Raw genomic sequence first — 12819 nt, forward strand, 5'->3', positions numbered from 1 at the left:
ATTTTTTTCTATTTATTTTTTATTTATACTTACAACTAAATACTTATAGTTTTTTAGTGATTTCTTTTTGATTTTAGGTCACAAAAATTATAAACTTTCTGTTAGTGCCATTAGTTTTAAATTTTGAATAGTTTAAATTTGAATTTTTAAAAATTTGTGTGAATCACTAGTTTATGAATAACTTTACTATAAAAATAGAATTTTTTTTCTTCTTTGCTATTTATTTTTTATTTATACTTACAATTAAATACTTATAGTTTGATTTTAGGTCACAAAAATATATTCTTTTTGCTATTGAAGAATAATATAGTTTTATTTTAGTTGATCATAACATAATATTTTAATTGATTGTTTTTATTTTCATAAAAGTTTTGTAGTTCATTCTGTTTGCTATTAATTCATTTCACCCACATAGCATGTTCCAAAAAGTAGAGAGGGTTACGACAAAAACTTGATGCACTTCATGTACAAAATGGACAATCACTTTCAAAGTATCAAAGTTTCGAACCATAAGACATCAAAGTTGGGATGGTATCATAATTTCACCCACATAGCTTTTGCTTATTGCGGGAGAAAGTCTTCACTTTTTCTTCGCTTGTGTCATTTGCTTATTGCGTCGTAACCATGGATAATCTTCATTGTTTATCAGGATGCTTGGGTCAGCCTTGACATTGAAGGGAGGAATTTCATGAAACTTTTCATAATCTTCAGACATGTCTGTCTTGCCGTCCACTCCCAGGATGTCCTTTTTTCCTGAAAGAACTATGTGGCGCTTTGGCTCATCGTATGATGTATTCGCTTCCTTATCTTTTCTTTTTCTCGGTTTGATAGACATGTCCTTCACATAGATAACCTGTGCCACATCATTGGCTAGGACGAACGGTTCGTCAATGTACCCAAGATTTTTCAGATCCACTGTTGTCATTCCGTACTGTGGGTCTACCTGTACCCCGCCGCCTAACAGATTGACCCATTTGCACTTAAACAAAGGGACCTTAAAATCAGGTCCGTAGTCAAGTTCCCATATGTCCACCATGTAACCATAATATGTGTCCTTTCCGCTCTCGGTTGCTGCATCAAAGCGGACACCGCTGTTTTGGTTGGTGCTCTTTTGATCTTGGGCGATCGTGTAAAATGTATTCCCATTTATCTCGTATCCTTTGTAAGTCAATACAGTCAAAGATGGTCCCCTGGACAACAAGTACAACTCATCACAAACAGTGTTGTCACCTCTGAGACGTGTTTCCAACCAACTGCTGAAAGTCGTGATGTGTTCACATGTAATCCAGTCGTCGCACTGCTCCGGGTGTTTGGAGCGCAGACTGTTCTTGTGTTCATCGACATACGGGGTCACCAAGGTAGAGTTCTGTAGAACTGTGTAGTGTGCTTGAGACCAAGAATATCCGTCCCTGCATATTATTGAGTCTCTTCCAAGAGTGCCTTTTCCAGTCAGTGTCCCCTCATACCGCGATTTAGGGAGACCTATCTTGTTAAGGCCAGGAATGAAGTCAACACAAAACCCGATAACATCCTCTGTTTGATGGCCCATGGAGATGCTTCCTTCTGGCCTAGCGCGGTTACGGACATATTTCTTTAGGACTCCCATGAACCTCTCAAAGGGGAACATATTGTGTAGAAATACGGGCCCCAGGATGACAATCTCGTCGACTAGATGAACTAGGACGTGCGTCATGATATTGAAGAAGGATGGTGGGAACACCAGCTCGAAACTGACAGGACATTGCGCCACATCACTCCTTAGCCTTGGTACGATTTCTGGATCGATCACCTTCTGAGAGATTGCATTGAGGAATGCACATAGCTTCACAATGGCTAATCGGACGTTTTCCGGTAGAAGCCCCCTCAATGCAACCGGAAGCAGTTGCGTCATAATCACGTGGCAGTCATGAGACTTTAGGTTCTGAAACTTTTTCTCCGGCATATTTATTATTCCCTTTATATTCGACGAGAAGCCAGTCGTGACCTTCATACTGAGCAGACATTCAAAGAAGATTTCTTTCTCTTCTTCCGTAAGAGCGTAGCTGGCAGGACCTTTATACTGCTTCGGAGGCATGCCGTCTTTTTCGTGCAAATGTTGCAGGTCCTCTCGTGCCTCAGGTGTATCTCTTGTCTTCCCATACATGCCCAAGAAGCCTAGCAGGTTCACACAAAGGTTCTTCACCACGTGCATCACGTCGATTGAGGAGCGGACCTCTAGGTCTTTCCAGTAGGGTAGGTCCCAAAATATAGATTTCTTCTTCCACATGGGTGCGTGTCCCTCAGCGTCATTCGGAACAGCTAGTCCACCGGGACCCTTTCCAAAGATTACGTTGTGTAAATCATTGACCATAGCAAGCACGTGATCACCGGTGCGCATGGCGGGCTTCTTCCGATGATCTGCCTCGCCTTTGAAATGCTTGCCTTTCTTTCGACATTGATGGTTGGTCGGAAGAAATCGACGATGGCCCAGGTACACATTCTTCCTGCATTTGTCCAGGTATATACTTTCAGTGTCATCTAAACAGTGCGTGCATGCGTGGTATCCTTTGTTTGTCTGTCCTGAAAGGTTACTGAGAGCGGGCCAATCGTTGATGGTCACGAACAGCAACGCCTTAAGGTTAAATTCCTCCTGTCTGTGCTCATCCCACGTACGTACACCGTTTCCATTCCACAGCTGTAAAAGTTCTTCAACTAATGGCCTTAGGTACACATCAATTTTGTTGCCGGGTTGGTTAGGGCCTTGGATGAGAACTGGCATCATAATGAACTTCCGCTTCATGCACATCCAAGGAGGAAGGTTATACATACATAGAGTCACGGGCCAGGTGCTGTGATTGCTGCTCTGCCCCCCGAAAGGATTAATGCCATCCGCGCTTAAAGCAAACCATACATTCCTTGGGTCCTTTGCAAACTCATCCCAGTACTTTCTCTCGATTTTTCTCCACTGCGACCCGTCAGCGGGTGCTCTCAACTTCCCATCTTTCTTTCGGTTCTCACTGTGCCATCGCATCAACTTGGCATGCTCTTCGTTTCTGAACAGACGTTTCAACCGTGGTATTATAGGAGCATACCACATCACCTTTGCAGGAACCCTCTTCCTGGGGGGCTCGCCGTCAACATCACCAGGGTCATCTCGTCTGATCTTATACCGCAATGCACCGCATACCGGGCATGCGTTCAGATCCTTGTATGCACCGCGGTAGAGAATGCAGTCATTAGGGCATACATGTATCTTCTCCACCTCCAATCCTAGAGGGCATACGACCTTCTTTGCTGCGTATGTATTGTCGGGCAATTCGTTATCCTTTGGAAGCTTCTTCTTCAATATTTTCAGTAGCTTCTCAAATCCTTTGTCAGCCACAACATTCTCTGCCTTCCACTGCAGCAATTCCAGTACGGTACTGAGCTTTGTGTTGCCATCTTTGCAATTGGGGTATAACCCTTTTTGGTGATCCTCTAACATGCGATCGAACTTCAGCTTCTCCTTTTGACTAATGCATTGCGTCCTTGCATCGACAATGACCCAGCGGAGATCATCATCATCGGGCACATCGTCTGGTTCCTCTTGATCTTCAGCAGCTTCACCCGTGGCAGCATCATTGGGCACATCGTCTGGTTCCTCTTGATCTTCACCAGCTCCCCCCCCGTTGCAGCATCACCGTATTCAGGGGGCACATAGTTGTCATCGTACTCTTCTTCTTCGCCGTCTTCCATCATAACCCCTATTTCTCCGTGCCTCGTCCAAACATTATAGTGTGGCATGAAACCCTTGTAAAGCAGGTGGGAGTGAAGGATTTTCCGGTTAGAGTAAGACCTCGTATTCCCACATTCAGTGCATGGACAACACATGAAACCATTCTGCTTGTTTGCCTCAGCCGCATCGAGAAACTCATGCACGCCCTTAATGTACTCGCGGGTGTGTCTGTCACCGTACATCCATTGCCGGTTCATCTGCGTGCATTATATATAATTAAGTGTCCAAATTAATAGAAGTTTATCATCACATTAAAACCAAAATGCATACATAGTTCTCATCTAACAACATATAGCTCTCCAGAGCATCTAATTAATTAAACCATACATTGAAACTATGTAAAATATTTCAATGCGAAAACAAATGCGATCATCATCGCAACCAAGGTAACAATTGATCCAATGGCATAATGATACCAAGCCTCGGTATGAATGGCATATTTTCTAATCTTTGTAATCTTCAAGCGCATTGCATCCATCTTGATCTTATGATCATCGACGACATCCGTAATATGCAACTCCAATATCATCTTCTCCTCCTCAATTTTTTTTATTTTTTCCTTCAACAAATTGTTTTCTTCTTCAACTAAATTTAACCTCTCGACAATAGGGTCGGTTGGCATTTCCGATTCACATACATCCTAGATAAATAAAATCTATGTCATGTTGGTCGGCATAATTTTCATAAACAATAAATGAACCAATAGTTATAAAGATAATATACATACCAAATCCGAATCATAGACAGGACGAGGGCCAACGGGGGCGGATACCAAAACCATCGCACTATATAAGATGCAATAATAAATGTAAGAAAATGATACAAGTATCTATCTAAACATATAAGTAAGAATATTTTTCCTTTCAGAAAGAAGATAAGAACAAGAGGCTCACCACGGTGGTGTCGGTGATGAGATCGGCGCGGGTGATCGACGGCGGTGAAGACGGGGATGGGGCGTGACGGACCGCTAAATCTAGACAAATCTCGAGGAAAATGGAGCTTGGAGGTCGAGCTTCGAGAGGAGAAAGCTTAAGTAGTGTGGCTCGGGCATTCCATCGAACACCTCATGTGCATAGGAGGTGAGCTAGAGCACCACAAAGCCCTCTCCCCCTCGGCCAGAAAAAACAGAGCACTGTGCTCTGCTCTTGCGCGAGGGGGTATATATAGGCACCTCATTGGTCCCGGTTGGTGGCATGAACCGGGACTAAAGGGAAGCCTTTGGTCCCGGTTCAGACCATCAACCGGGACCAATGGTGGTGGGCCAGGAGCGAGGCCCATTGGTCCCGGTTCGTCCCACCAACCGGGACCAAAAGGTCCAGACGAACCGGGACCAATGGTCCACGTGGCCCGGCCGGCCCCCTGGGCTCACGAACCGGGACCAATGCCCACATTGGTCCCGGTTCTACACTGAACCAGGACTAATGGGCTGAGCCGGCCTGGACCATAGCCCTGTTTTCTACTAGTGGTAATGGATCCTCCTGTTAGAGTACGTAATGGGCCTAATGGGCCCGTTAGTCTTAGGGTTAATTAGAGATAAGAGTCGCTTTCTTAGGGGTCAAGTAAGCCTTGCTTGGGAGTCAAGTAAACCTTTCTATATAAAGAGAGGATATGTATCAATCTAATCAAGCAAGAATTAAGAAGGAAATCCTTCCATCTTGCCCGGCCGTGGGCAAAAGGCCCCCGGCCGGCGTTCTTGCGCCCTCCTTCTAGCAGCGCCATAACAATTTGGTATCAGCTAGCTTCGGTTCGATCATGTCTTCACCGCCGCCCAACCCGTCTCTTCCGCTATCGGTCACGACCGTCGCCCCGCTCCTGCCCGCGCCGGGATCCTCCATCGCGCCCGCCCCCGTCGTCCTCACCCCGGAGGTGTCCGGGGCGCTGCGGGACCTAACACAGGCGGTCCAGGAGATCCACCTGTTCTTGGCCGGGTCCTATGGGCCGCACCCGGCTGCGCCGCCCATCACCGCCACCGCGCCGCCGTGGCTGCCGTGGCAGCCGCCGCACCAAGCGGCCCCCGCCGCGCTCGCCGGGCTGCTGCAGCAGCCGCTGCAGCTGCCATCCATCGCCCCGTCCTGGCTGTCATGGCAGCCGCCGCACCAGGCGGCCTTCGCCGCACTCGCCGGGCCACTGCAGCTGCCATCCATCGCCACCACCGCCCAGCCCTGGCTGCACTGGCAGCCGCCGCCGCGCCCGGCGCTCCGCCGCAGCAGCCGTTGCCGCTGCCCGGTGTGCCACCGCCGCAGCCACTGCCGCTGCCACCGCCGGTTAGCTCCGGCCCCGCATCGACCGCGCCGGCGGGAGTCCCGCTCCACCAAGCCCAGTCCCCGCCGTCGCCGTCACTGCTTCCGTCTTGGATCGCTACCCACCACGTGTCGGCGGCGGTGAGGCTGCAGGCTACTGCGCGCGGCCTCCTATCGCGTCGGCGTGTGCGAGAGATGCGTGGTGTGCAGCTGCCGCTCCTCCAAGTTGCCCTTCGCTGCGCAAAGGACCTCGATCTCATCCGCTGCGCCGGGGATCTTGGGCATGCGGTTTCCCCCACGGGCAGCGGGCATGCTGTTTTCCCCACGGGCAGCGACCTCCAAGTTTGCGACATTGGCGGTTAGGGGGGCGCACCCCTCCTCGTCATTCTCCATCGCAAGCCCCCCACTCTTTCCTGTGCGGTGCAGACCAACAGCCGTTCGGCAGGAAGAAGGCATGGTGTCACCGACAACAACGCACCACGTAGCACCACTGCATTCCGTCACCAGGCGCCGCAAGGGCGCCTCTGCTGGTCACTCTTGCGACCACTTCCAGGTGACCATACACATGCACTCCTTTTGTCCAGATGGTGTCCATGGGATCCAGGTGGCTGTACACGTGCACGTCCGACGTGCGGATGGTATCCACTTTTTGTTAAGAGGTCCAAAATAAATCGTCCTAGTCCATTTTAGGTTGAGAATAATAAAACAAGTCGAGATGTAAAAGGCTTGTTTTTAGGCGTTAGGTTTGGGTTGCGTCGAGTCATGGTTATAAGTTGGTTAGGCTGCAGCTTGAGGACAAGCTGCATGTCCAGGTGGGGTGTAGTGTTAGAGTACGTAATGGGCCTAATGGGCCCGTTAGTCTTAGGGTTAATTAGAGATAAGAGTCGCTCTCTTAGGGGTCAAGTAAGCCTTGCTTGGGAGTCAAGTAAACCTCTTTATATAAAGAGAGGAGATGTATCAATCTAATCAAGCAAGAATTAAGAAGGAAATCCTTCCATCTTGCTCGGCCGTGGGCAAAAGGCCCCCGGCCGGCCTTCTTGCGCCCTCCTTCTAGCAGCGCCATAACACCACCTATCAAGTGACCCTCTCGGCATATATTCGTATACTAGAAGCCTCTGAGATTTCTGTGCACAAAAGCCAATCAGCCTGACAAGATTGATGTGTTCGATGCTTCCAATAGTCTCCACCTCTGCCAAGAATTCTTTCATTCCTTGTCTAGCACCTTCCAAACGTTTCACGGCAACTCTCTCTTCACCTAATTTCCCTTCATAAACAGATCCAAATCCACCTTCTCCAAGTTTTTTACTGAACCCCTGAGTGCATTCTCTCAGCTTCTGAAAAGAAAACCTGGCCGGCATTCTAGCAAATTGATCAAAATTGAATTCTTCATCTTTCTTGGCATGCGCTCTCCTCCTCTCTAGATAAAGTGTGACAGCTATAGCAAGTAATACGGTAATAATAATAGTGCCTAAAATGACCTTTTTGCTGTTGTTTGCCAAAGGAGCAGAAGCAGCAGCTGAGTTGGAAGGGCCAAGCTGCACCTTGATGAAAACAGAGTTGTTGTAATCAAGGAGTTCATGTTTTATTGATTGCAAGGAGAAGACCTTGGTCACCCACCAGCAATAACCTTCGTTTTCAGTCTGGTGCAAGTACTGTCTGAAGCTGACGGCCCTGCAGGAGCAGTTTTTCAAGCAGGCTTGTTTACAGTCGTCTGGGGTGGTTACATTCCCAACGAGGTGGCTTATATCGAAGTAAGAAACTTCGTTGAGGGTTAAGAGCTGATGGCGTTGCATTTCTTGACAAGAGATTGGGGTCAGGGGTGTGCAACCAAGACTTTCCTCATCAATCGGCTTGAAGTAGCTTGAGCTATTATTATCCCGAAGGGGACAGGTGCACTTCCTGTCGGTGCCGGTGCATAGTTCGTACTCCCCGCACACAGTTGGGAAAGCACAGTCACCATTGTCTGGCTGCATTACATCATACACAGCATGCCACACATCATCTTCAATAATCCATTCATACATTCTCAGGTGGCCATCAGACATTAGTCTCATGTGCTGGCCGCTGTACTTAGGTGTTGGCAATGAGATGCTATTAGAATCTGGATTTTCTGGCTGGAGAAAGATGCTAAGGCTTCCATTCATGAATGTAACCTTTGTTGTATAATTTCCTGTCTTTTCTTCGCTTGGCGTCATCGCATAGTACTGTTGTGGTGGTGCGGATGCAATGTAAGCATCTCGGGGTGTACAGCGGCATATAGCTGAGTCTCAGTCCAATCTGTATCAGAGGTACTTGCTGTGAGCCTCATGCCTTCCACAAGTGACTGTCCAGGGACCAATGCATCAGTAGGATGATCAAATGACTGCCATACTGTTGCATTGATGGGATCAAATAGCACCAGATTGCCGATGTTGGTGATCACCATGCGAGCTACCATCTGCCCCGAGGTACCGGTTGACCAGACCAGGCTACCATCAGCATCACGAAGGACCAATTCTCCATCTGAAGTTAGCTCAACGGTGGCATTCTCCCTAAGAGGATGAGCCCGGTTGGCAGACCAGACCACCTGTGGTTTCCCTTCAATGATATTGTCACCAGTGTCAGTTTGGACAATGAACACGCCAAAGTAGAACATGTCGCAAGGTGGGGCACAGAACAACCCTGTGGCAAAGGACTGGCCATAGTTGGTACTTTGCAAACAGAGGAGAACGGGGCGCAAGACAGGAGCACTTAGGGATCCTCAGAATTTGAAATGAGCGGACCGTTGGGCGCTTCCCAAGGCGACGGACTGCGCTCCCCGCCTCGGTCGCCTCCGGCCTCGGCCTCAGGGGGCTGGGAGGTGGTCAGGCGCGGCGCTTGGCCCTCTCCGGCGGGGACGGGGCAGACCGAGAGGGATAGCGCGATGCTGGCTCCGGTAGGCGGTCGGTTTTGGGCGCTGGCTGCGGACGAGTCGGAGGTCGAGGAGGACTCGGATCCGGCGACTAGGGAGGGGTTCCTGGTGCCGACGAGGCCGTCACTCGGCGACTTTGTGGCCTGTGCGCTTTCGTCGGGGCCCGGAGTCGTGAGAGCGCGTCGCCGCTTCGCTCCGGGAGGCCGGGGCTCGCGCGCAGTCGAGATCAGAGCTTGGCGTCCCTCCACGTCGGCGGGCAGGGGCTCGCCGTCCTCTGGGGGTGCCGCGAGGGACATCCGTGTTAGGACGGCGGCGACGCTTCTCGCTCCGGTGGACTCGGAGGTGGAGTGGCCGTGCCTTACGTTGTCGGCGGGGGCCGGACGGGCGGCGGAGGAGGAGGCGGCGGCGCCGCAGGCTGAGGAGGGTGGCGCGGCGTCTCCGAGGGCTAGGGTTGGCAGCGTCGGGCCCGGGGCCGAGGTGGGCCAGCGAGGTCGCGGGCCGGCCCAGGAATCAGGTTCGGCAGGCGGTGAAGGGCCGCGCTCTGGAGGAGACAGCGAGTCCCGGGGGAAGGGAGGCCTGGCGATCAGTGGGCCGGTGGGTTCCGTCCAGCCCATGGCGGGCCTGCCTCGGCCTTGGCCCATCCCCGGCTCCTATTTATGGGTGCGCCGCGGCTGCCTTGACCCCTCGCTAGGGTTTCCTGCATCTAGATCGGAGGTGCGGCGCTGGGCTCGCCGTGCCAGATCCATCCAACTCATTTCCCCACCCCCCCTCTCTCCATTTCTTTTGCGGCGGTGGTGATGAACGGGCGGCGCGCGGAGAAGAGGCCTATGGAGCCCCCGATCTCAGATGGGGAGCGGCGCCGGGAGCGCGAGCTGTGGGAAAAGGCGAAGAAGGAGCAGCGAGCTAGGAATGGTGGCAGATCTGAGAGGAGCTATGAGCCGGAGGGGCGCGAGGGGGAGTGGGGTCCCCCTCCCCCATGGTGGATCCAGCAGCAGGATAGAAGGAAGAAGAAGAAGGAGATGGCTCGGCGTCGGGAGCTGGAACGCAAGCCCGCGGATCTCCCCAGATATGGTGGTGGCCACGGAGATCCGCTGGCCAAGAAGGCCCGGGCGTCGTCCGATCCCTTGGCTGTGTCCCTCCCCCCGGGCGCGAAGGGCACCGTGGGCGAACCCATTCCGGTGGAGGACGGGTCGGAGGTTATGGAAGTGGAATGTTTCAAGTGTGGGAGGCTTGGTCATTTCCAGTCCAAATGCAAATTCCAGCCTTTGTGTGTGCTCTGCAAGGAGGAGGGACATGCTTCCGCTCATTGCCCGACGAGGGGTCGGCAGCCTAGCCTACAGATTATGGGCAGTGCAATTTCAGGGGAGGGCTTTTTCTGCTTGCAGTTTGAAGAGGAGGAAGAGCTGGAGGGCCCTCGGCTCCCCTCGGTTGGAAACGCGGCAATCCTTTCCGCGGAGCCAGGCAGCCTCAACCTGCGGGTTCTCATTCAGGAGCTCAAACACATGGTCACGGGGGACTGGGACTGGCAAGTCACGCAAGTAGGCGAAGACGATTTCATGGTGGTGTTTCCCTCCGCGGACCTTCTTCACATGGCCCGGACCAGTGGCAAACTCTTCCTCTCCATTAACGACATCACTGCTAGGGTGCGGGATGTGGTCCATGAGGTGCTTCCACCAATGGTGATGCCAGAAGCTTGGGTGCGGCTCCATGGGATTCCTGAGAAGCATCGCAAGATTGAGCGCATCAAGGAGGCCTTTAAGATGCTGGGCCGACCTATTCTGGTTGATGAACTTTCCCTCATTAAGTTGGGTCCGGTGAGGATGAAATTGGCTTGCAAGTCGCCGGCAAAGCTGAATGGCACGGTGGAGGTCTGGTTTAATCACGAAGGATATCAGATCAAGGTGGAGCTAGAACGGATGCCCAGAAGGTTGGGTGAGGGCGGTGGAGCCTCGGGGGCGGGCCCATCCGCTCCCCCGCCAGACAGCCAGCAGGGAAAGGGCGACCCTAGCAAGCAAGGGCCTTCCGCGGGCAAAGCCCCCAAGGCAGCTGCCATTGGGGCGCCCATACCTGGGACGGGGGCGTCTCAGAAGGAGGCAGCCGGTTCCGGCGCGAAGGTGGGGGGCCAAGATGTGGTGATGGGCGAGATGGCGGACGACCCCGAAGACAGCATCCAAGACACTTCTATCGACACCGAGACATGGGAAAAACTGGGTGTGATCGCGACTCAAGACACGGCTGTCAGCCTTCCCCCTCTCGCCCGCTCTCTGGATCCGTCTTTCGAGGTCCTGGGCTCCAGCCTGACAGCTCCATGTGCGCCTCTCCCTCTGGTGGCAAGGGGGTACGGGGCCATGCCGGGCTCCCCACCCCGAGGGGGGGAGGAGGGCTCGGGGCTGGAATGCGTCCTCATGGACTCGGACCCAACTCCGGCCTCTGACAGGCGCCTGTCGAGTGGCTCTGGCCGACAGGCCAAGAAGACTGCGGGGAGGAAGGCGGGGAACAAGATGGTGGTCTCGGAGGTTGCGGGGTCGGTTTCGGCGCTGGGAGGCGATTTGGGCGCGGCTCTGGTGGCGTCAGGGCCGGCAGTCAAGGCCAAGCGTACTAGGGCAACTCCGGTGTCATCTCGGGCTCCTAGCGCTCGCGCCAAGGCCAAGCTCGGAGACATGACCTCTCTGGAAAGTGCAAAGCTTCGTGCTGCTGACAAGAACATGGACACGACAGATGTGGACACCGCTGGGGAAGGAGCGCGATGCTGAGCGCATGACAGAAGCCATGGAGCATATCAAGTCAATTCAGACGAGGGCAAGACAAAACATGACGAGTTGATGATGCTTTTGGAACCTCCTGCGGTGTTTAGTAGTTTAGGTCATTGCTCTTGCTGATCCGCCATGGTGATTATGTAGCGATGAACCTTGCTTTTGCTGCCCTGAGGGGTGTGTTGCTGAACCTGTTACTGTGTAACCGTTAAACCTGGATGCCTTTCGGGCTTTATTAATTTAAAGCCGGACGCTTCTAGCGTCTTCGTTCCAAAAACGGGGCGCAAGACATAACCTACAACATAGTGAACGCTGTGTGGGAGGGAGGCGTCGTTGTTGATCCACTGTGTTGAGAGGTTGGCTGTCGGATAGTCCAAGCCCTGTGCCATGGAGAGAAAGTGCGCCGCAGTTGCAAATAGGAGGAAGAAGAGACTGGCAGGATGACCCATGGTGCTTGAAGTTTAGCGGATGTAGAGAACTGCTTGCATGAGAAGCCAGTAAGAAACTGAAAAGATGCAGAGATGAGCTTGCAGAGGGGAAAGGGGAAGATATGGTACCGAGTCAATGGAGCTTGATGATCTCGGTGGCGCGGTGGTACTTGGACTCCTTAGTGCTCAACTGATCGATTATCGTCTCCCTCTCACAGTATCTAGTATTCAGGACCATACAGTAGACACTACATAGTATCATCTGGGCGGTCTCACTAGTTCCAAAAGGTCACTATCTAGCTCTGCTGGCCCAAGGCAGTCTCATCGTAGTGGATCGCCCACTACTCTTCTTTATGCAAAACATAACTAGGTGTGGATGTTAACATAAATATTTTCATAAGAATCTTTGATAGTACCAAGGAAGATGCTTCATACGATGTCCCTCATTTGTAGTAAAAACGGCAAGTACGATGTTCTTCAGATCAAGTTATGGTTATCAACTTTTCATGCAAGAGGACAACATTGTCTTTTCATGTAATAAATAATATTTTCTCCCGACACAAAAAATTATAATATCAATGGCCTCCTGTTAGAAATTGATGGACGAGTTGCCATTTGGGCATACTGCCTGTTGCTGATCTTGTTGGGCTGCTCTGGCTGCCCAAAATTTGCTGTCGTAAATGGTGCTGCTGGAAGTGCCATTCTTTCTGCACCTTACTATGCTAGCTGTTCCATTGGGTCCATATATAAATCT

The 12819-nt window shown here is 51.7% G+C and overlaps 1 pseudogene; it reads right to left on the bottom strand.

Annotated features, from left to right (window-relative positions):
- Window positions 1-12086, bottom strand: part of LOC123067348 (G-type lectin S-receptor-like serine/threonine-protein kinase SD2-5) — a 20717-nt pseudogene extending 8631 nt beyond the window's left edge.
- Window positions 12087-12819: the final 733 nt, after the last annotated feature.

This window comes from Triticum aestivum, chromosome 1A, assembly GCF_018294505.1.
Source record: "Triticum aestivum cultivar Chinese Spring chromosome 1A, IWGSC CS RefSeq v2.1, whole genome shotgun sequence".
Lineage (NCBI taxonomy): Eukaryota > Viridiplantae > Streptophyta > Magnoliopsida > Poales > Poaceae > Triticum > Triticum aestivum.